General features: G+C 39.7%; 1 long non-coding RNA gene across 1 annotated transcript; it reads left to right on the top strand.

Moving 5' to 3' along the window:
- The first annotated feature begins 5835 nt into the window (after positions 1-5835).
- On the top strand, positions 5836-7068 carry LOC145316354 (uncharacterized). Its single transcript, XR_013878442.1, has 4 exons — positions 5836-5933; positions 6319-6399; positions 6580-6717; positions 6913-7068. It is a non-coding gene; the product is annotated as an uncharacterized LOC145316354 (long non-coding RNA).
- The last annotated feature ends 1029 nt before the right edge of the window (positions 7069-8097 follow it).

Below are 8097 nucleotides of genomic sequence, written 5' to 3'. Positions count from 1 at the left end.
TTAAAAGGACCAGACTTTTTTACATTTAAGTCATCCTTTAATGAATATACCCGCACAGTAGGACTGCATAGTGACCCGGATAAACTGCTGCGGCTACGGACGGACTGTTTGAGCGGCCAGGCTTTAGAAGTTGTAACCACAAGTGAAACTTTTACTGAAGCTATGGATAATTTAAATCGCCTGTATGGGAAACCTAATTTGTTGTTCTGTGGCAAAGAGAGAGATATAGGAAACCTTGGAAAGTGCCCCACAGGTATACTAGAAAGGAGAGCTTGGCTCTTGTCCTTGTATAATAAATTGGTAGCTTTGAGAAAACTCTCAGACAACCATAATATCAGGGATGATTATGATAATAGCAGCATATTTTCTACAGTTATAAAAAACATGACTGACAAAGACAGAGAGGATTATGACAAGCAGTGCATTGATGCTATGGCATTAGACGGCAAATTAGATATGAGCCGCAGAGCCAAAGCCCAGCGGTTGGTACAGTTTTTAAACACACTTTGTGAGAGAGCTACTCTACAGTTGGACCACTCACTGACAGGATTGTCCCATTCTGACGATGTTTTTAAGTCCCTAAAAACTACAGGCGCAGGCAGTGACAAGAAGGACAGACACAAGCCTACAGAAAAACCTAAACAGTTTGAGAAAAAGGGAAAAGATAGCCAACGGGGAGCATTCCAACACACCCAGGGAGAACAGAGAGAGAGAGAGAGAGGAAACAAACCCTTAAAAACCTATCCTAAACCTGACATGAGTTTACCTATCCCTGACCAAGAAAAACGAGCACCGACCTTAATCAAATGTCTACATTGTAATAATCAACACACTCATTTAAGTGAGTGCAAAAAATTTGAAGAATGTGAGACAAAAGGGAGGTGGGGAATGTTATGTAAAGTAGGAGCTTGCTACATTTGTCTCAGAATGGACGCTGCTTATATCCCTGGTAGATGCAAAGATTGGTTTGAGAAGCATCAAATTAACTGTAATAACCAATTTATATGTAGCCATAAGAAGTGTGGAGAGAACCCACAATTTAAAAAAACGCATATCCTTCTATGCAGTTTTCATTCTAAAGAAAATACGGGAGAATATGAAAAGTTTTTAAAAACCCTCCCTAGTGATAAAAAATACAAATTTTTTATTGCCCAACAGGGATCCCAGAACATATATTCCGGCGCAACTTCTGATGAAGATACACCTCCTATATACATGATCCATACGATAACAACCAAAGCTGGCCGGGAGTTACAGATCTTTTACGACAGCGGCTGTAGCATTGGAGCTGTTAGTACGACAGCTGTGGAGGCTTTGGGAGCTAAACCTATAGGAAACGGTCCTATCCCTTTGACTGTTGCAGGTGGAAGAACAATCTGGAATAAGTATGGGGACGCCAGTTTCTCACTAAAAACCACAGATGGAAACAGTACAGACTTTACAATGCTACAAATGGATACAATTTCAGTACCATTTCCTGTTTGGGAACTGAAAAAGGCATGGAATGCACTGTGTAAAGGTGCCATGGAACAAGGGATGGAGATTAAATCCCTCCCAACCCCCCCTAAGAAGGTTGGGGGGCGGGAGGTGGATGTTATGTTTGGGATCAAATACCTGGCTTTTCATCCCACCCCAGTCCTAACCCTACCTTCAGGCTTGACATTGTTCAAGTCTAAACTCCACTGTCCATCTAACCAGATGGGAATAATTGGCGGTCCACAGCCAGCTTGGGAAAGAACTCGCACAGCTGTTAGCACAATGGGTGCAAGTCAGTACTTGGCAGCTGAGATAAGAGCTGTTGTTGCCACAGACAGAGCGTTGAGAGGCCCTGATATCCCCACATTCATCAGTGATGATCTATGTGACCATGAATGGTATGAGACAACCACATGGACAGAATGTGAGCAGGACCTCCCAGAGTACGAGAATAAGCCAGCAGCTATGTGCTTCAAGCTTGCTGTCCGGTCAATGAGAGACTTCCAGATGGAAGACGATATTGGATCCCTAATACAGTACCGTTGTGTACAATGCCGTAACTGTGGAAAGTGTAAGAAGGGAGAGGAACTGGAATTGAAGTCGTTACAGGAAGAAACAGAACAAGAGCTGATAGAGAATTCAGTTGAGCTAAAAGTCAGTGAAAAAGCCGTGTACTCAAAGCTGCCATTCATCTTTAACCCAAAGATGAAACTAACAGATAACCGGAAGGTAGCTGAAAAGATCCTCCAGAGCCAGCTAAACCAAATAGCAAAGAAACCAGGCATGAAAGAGGATATTGAGAAAGCCCACGCAAAATTAGCTGATAAACACTATGTTATACCTGTAACAGACTTACCTGAAAAGCTCCAGAAGGATGTCCTGGGAAGCGGTTACTACATACCATGGAGAGTGGTATACAATGAAGGAAGCTTATCTACCCCCTGCCGCATAGTGTTTGATGCGAGTGCTAAGTGCCCAGGTGGAGAATCCTTGAACGAAATCCTGGCCAAAGGAGCAAATGTCCTAGCCAGGTTATTACACTTATTGATACAGTTTAGGTGTGGAACTGCAGCTTTTGCAGCAGATGTTTCTATGGCATATAATGCCGTCAAACTGCATCCTGATTATTACAAGTTTCAAAAATACCTGTGGAACCCCAGCCTGGATGATGTGTCCAGAGCTGTTGTCATGATCATTGTGACATTGATCTACGGTGTACGTCCCAGTGGAAACTTAACTATAGCTGCTTTTGATGCTATAGTTAAGTTTGCCCGAGAGGCGGGAGGGGTAATGGCTCTAGGTGCAGAGGCATTATCAAAGAAAGCATACATGGATGACATCTTTTCTAGCCACCTAAGTGTAGAAGAGAGAGACAAGACAGCAATAGGCTTGACCGAAGCCTTGGATGTCGGATCCATGACAGTCAAAGCTATCACTAAGAGTGGCTATGCTCCAGGAGAAAAAGTGTCTGTTGACGGTGAGACTGTAGGCTTAGTTGGATATATCTGGAGGCCAGAAGAAGATACACTAGCCTTGGATGTAAAACCTATAGCCCTGGGAAAAGCAAAGAGGGGAGTGAGACCCCCCCCAGTGGACGGAGACCTAAAACTGGAGCTATCCAAAAATTTCACCAAGAGAGTGGTTGCCGGCCAGGTAGCCAGCGTGTTTGACCCCCTTGGGTTGGGAGTACCAGTTACCTCATGGTTAAAGGTAGATATGAGCAATATCTGCAAACTCCACCCAGGGTGGGATGAGATGCTACCAGAAGAGCTCCTAGATACTTGGGTACAGAACCTGGAGAGGGTACAAGGCTTAGCAGCATTGAGAGTACCAAGGGATGCCTGTCCTGGAGCCAGCCAGAAAGGAAAAATCCAACTGATAGCAACCTCAGATGCAAGCCAAGAAGTAGCTGTAGCAGCAGTATATGCCAGAACCCAGCTGGAGAATGGAGAAGTAGTTGTTAATCTAATAGCTGCTAAAAGCAAACTAGTCCACAAATTAACCATTCCCAGAGGAGAACTAACTGCAGCTGTCATGTCTGCTACATTGACCCAAATAATAGCAGCCAATTTCCCAAATCTTATAGAGGATACCATCTATTGTATAGATTCCTCTATTGTCCTCCATTGGATCCATCAGGATCAAAGACCGCTGCAGACAGCTGTTAGAAATGGAGTCATTGAGATAAGGAGGCTAAGCAAACTGGAGAACTGGTTCTTTGTACCTGGAATTGAAAACCCAGCCGACATCGGGACAAGAAGAGTAGCTGTTGAAGAGATTACAGGTAAAAGTGACTGGTTGACAGGAAAAGCATGGATGAAAGGGAAAAGAGAAGATATGCCACTGCAAGGGATAGAAGAAATAAGGCTGACAGCTGAAGAAAAAAGAGAAGCTTGCATGGAGATTAGGAATATGGAGAATAGAGGATTAATCCTGTACTCCACAATCCAGAGAGCTAACACTGCTATACAAATATATGAATTTATAATAAACCCAGCAGATAAGCCATGGGATAAGCTGCTACGTGCCCTAGAAGTTCTGATAAGATGTGGAGAAATATGGAAAACCTACAAGAAAGGAGCAAAGAACTCTAAAGGATTCCCTGTGGTGAACGGCACCATTGTACCAGTCCTAAACGGAGACGAGAACAAAAATGCTAAACAATACATATTTTCTCGTACATCAAGAGAGCTGAAGGATACAGTAGATAAGAAGCAATGGGAAAATCTTGGAGCCTGGGATGGAGATATATTCTACTACACAGGTAGAATATTAGACTGCAGCAAGGAAGACAGCCTTGCAGGCGCAGCTATGGATCTCTTACCTAGAACTTTCAGTAACCCTGTTATTAGCAAAGAATCACAAGTAGCTAGAAGTATCATGAGGTATTCCCATGAGACTTTAACACATCATGGAACAGCTGCAGCTACCCTTCGGCGTAGCTTGGAGATAGCTTATATACTCCATGGGAGAGCCCTAGCTATAGAAGTGAGGAAAACCTGCCACTACTGCAACCGCTACAAAGCACGGATGATACAAGCTGAGATGGGTAGAACCCATGAGAATAGATTGTATCCAGCACCTGCATTCTACCTTACCCAGGTAGATTTATTTGGACCATTCGAGGCACATTGTGAGCACAACCATAGAGCTGTAGTTCAAATTTATGGAGTTGTGTTCAAGTGCACAGCTTCTATGGCTGTATGGGTAGAGATTATGCAGAAATATGATACAGAAGCATTCCTGCAAGCATATACACGCTTCATAAGTAGATTTGCGCACCCTGGACAGCTGCTAATTGACCAAGGAAGCCAGCTGGTAGCTGCTTGTAAGAAAGCTAAGATCTCATTTACTGACCTGGCAAAAGGGATAAATGGTAGATATGGAGTTGGAATTGAGTATACAATCTGCCCAACCGGTTCCCATGAAGCCCAGGGACAAGTAGAAAGATCTATCAAAGAGATCCGAAAGCTGTTTGATGTGCTGTTCAGAGGTCTTAAACTAGACATAGTTAGCTATGCAACAGCCTTTGCATACATATCAGCTGAGCTAAACTCCTTACCCATAGGATTAGGGACAAGGTATCAGGACCTAGACAACCTGGATCTGTTAACCCCTGCCAGACTAATCCTTGGTAGAAATATCAGTAGAGCCCCACAGGGACTTGTTGAAGTAGCCCGACCCCAAAGATTATTAGATCAACTAAACTCTGTGTATGATGCCTGGTGGAAGGTATGGGACACAGAATGGATTGTAAATCTGATTCCTAGTGGGCAGAAATGGACCAAAGGTAACCCGGATATCGCTCCTGGAATGATAGTAATCATGAAAAAGGGAGGAAAAGATGCAGCTTTAGGAAAAACACCATATCGGATTGGTAGAGTTATACAGACACATAAGTCCAAGGATGGTATTATTAGATCAGCTGATATTGAGTATAAAAATGCTGGCGAAAATAAGTTTCGCACAACCACAAGGTCAGTCCGAACATTGGCGCCTTTGAGACTGGAGGAGGAGATGTATTTTCCGCCTAGACTGAGTAGATCCTGTGAAGCGGCTAAGAAACATGAAATGCAATTCATAAGTCGCGTAAAAGTGAACAAACTGGGATCACTGGCTAAATGTGCGTTGTGTACATTTTCACAATGAACCCTTTCTTGCCGGGAGTGTAAAATCTAAATGTATAATCTAAATCCATTGTGAAAATATACTTAAAAAGACGAAAATAAAGTATGGATTTACCCGTCCTTTGTTCCCTGATGAAGAAAGGTACGGGAGGAAAAAACCAGTTTAGCGTACAAAACAACATTCCCGCCAAGGGTCAAAAGTTATATAAGGGGTAACAAATTGATAGAATTTATCAGTGTTTATTTACCACCGTAGGAGGAGGTGCTACTCTATATATATTACACACATTTTATCTTGCTGTGCTTTTTAGTGAAATTAATTGTGCATATGTAAGTCTTTGATTTATTATTTATAACTTTATATTTAAAATAGCTAATAACTTAAGTATGTTTATTAAAAGAGAAAGATTAATCTAAGGAAGTGATTTAGTATATTGAATCTACTTGCCTTTTTTATAAAATATCAGTTTATAATATTTGTCTTATCCTTTAATTCCCTGTGTAATAATAACGCTAAATTTAAACATAATCTTCAATTGGCTAATCTGTGCAATTTATGTATATTGGAAAAATATCTTATCCCTTATAATCCCTGCTGAGGGATTTGGATGCATGTATTTTCTTATGTTTATAATTATATCTTATCCCTTATAATCCCTGCTGTGGGATTTGAATGCATGTATTTCTCTTGTGTTTATAATTATATATTGTTAAGTATCAAGTCCCGGCTTTCCCTGTGTTTTTGTGTGAGATTGGTTGGTACACCAAGATTGAAAGAAAATGTTGGAACTTTCAGGTATAGACAATGGTAGCTGTAGTATACTGACAGACAGACTTGAGGGATAAAGAGATCTGGACTATATTAACTGATGTTTATAAAGAGTGGAGTGCTGTAGCCTTAATGAGAGACAAACCGACGGAAAGACTTACCTGTAGGATATAGTGGACTACATATAACCCGATGTTACCGTTACAGGAAGCCTGTTGGTCTCATAAACTCTGCCAGATTTCTGCCTGCCTATTAGCTGAAGGATGTGATGCCTTACCTCAACAAATTATCCAAGAGAATCCCTGTCTGTCCAACTATTCTTTACAAGCATAAATACCTGACAAAGTGAGTATCTGATTAATTAATGGGGAGGGCAGGGGCATCCTTGATACTTGATTATTTTATAAGCTTTTATAGTATGATTTGTACATCTCTATTTATAATTTTGGGCTTTGCTACTTGTGGATGTTGTCATCCTTGTTTCATTTTATTTTGTTAAATGCTTTAAACATGAAAAGATTTTACTTCTACAATTTTTAGGTTTTTAACCGTCAAGAATATCAAGGACGTGTTTATTCAAAACTCAGGAAAAAAGAAAAGCAAGACCAAGCCCTCCTACCCAAGATTTTGTTTTATGCCTTTATCAGTAGTAATTTTATTATTTAAATTTTATGTATAATAAAGTTTTATATTTTACTACTTGTGTTGTTATTTTTAACGAGATTTAAAGATTTAACCATTAAAGCAAAGATTTCGGACGCTATTGGTTGTGTAATAGTCTTAAAAAGTTCCTAGAAATTACAACAATAATGGTCAGACTGCCTTTTTGCAGGGTTTTGGCTATTTTCAATTTTTTTACATTTTTCCCCATATCTTTGGTGTTTATGATCCGATTTTCAAAATATCTGTTTTAGATATCAAAATTAAATTTCCCGTTGTTTGAAGAAAACAACCATGACGGTCATTCCCATCCACGAAATTTTGTGCTTCGCTACTTATGGATGTTGTCATCCTTGTTGGTATACAAATAATTGACATCGACTTCTGAAATAAAAATTATTTTAATTCTTCACTTTTTTTGAGTGTTTTCCTCCTTGTTAAAATATAATAGTCTTTTTTATTATATTTTGTTGATTTTTTGTATTTTGTTGTACCAAACCAATATTTCAAACTTTTTTCATATTTATATAACATATCAATTAAAAGAGATATATTTTTATGTGTGGACGGACTATATAGTTACATAAAAGCCTTATAATTTATTTTCTCGTGTTCATTCGAATCCAGCGGATTGGAACCGGTTCTCATCCATACGAAAAAAACTATGTCTAGCATCGTATTATATCCAGTTTTCTACGAATATAAAAATGTACAATCATAAGATTAAAACCAGTTTTTTTACCCCGTGCCTTCGGCATCTCGGTGCTAAAAAAACTGGTTTTAATCTTATAATTGTACATTTTATATCCACGGAAAGCCGTTTATAATACGATGCGAGAAATAAATATTATTTGTTTAATTTATAATGCATACTATTGTGTAATATATTAAATGTATTGTATAGAGATGTATAGAAAATATAATATAAATAATGTAAACCCCAAACTAAAACAATTATCCTAAATTGTTCCAGGTCAATTTTGGCACACAGTAAAGTAGAGAGAAAATTAAGGTTCTATAGCTGCAGACGTATTCACCCGCCATTTTTCAGTAAGCCGCAGCCAC

Source organism: Acartia tonsa, chromosome 4, assembly GCF_053477335.1.
Source record: "Acartia tonsa isolate MP-2025a chromosome 4, ASM5347733v1, whole genome shotgun sequence".
Lineage (NCBI taxonomy): Eukaryota > Metazoa > Arthropoda > Copepoda > Calanoida > Acartiidae > Acartia > Acartia tonsa.
The sequence above is the reverse complement of the archived record's forward strand: the minus strand, read 5'-3'. Positions and strand labels throughout refer to the sequence as shown.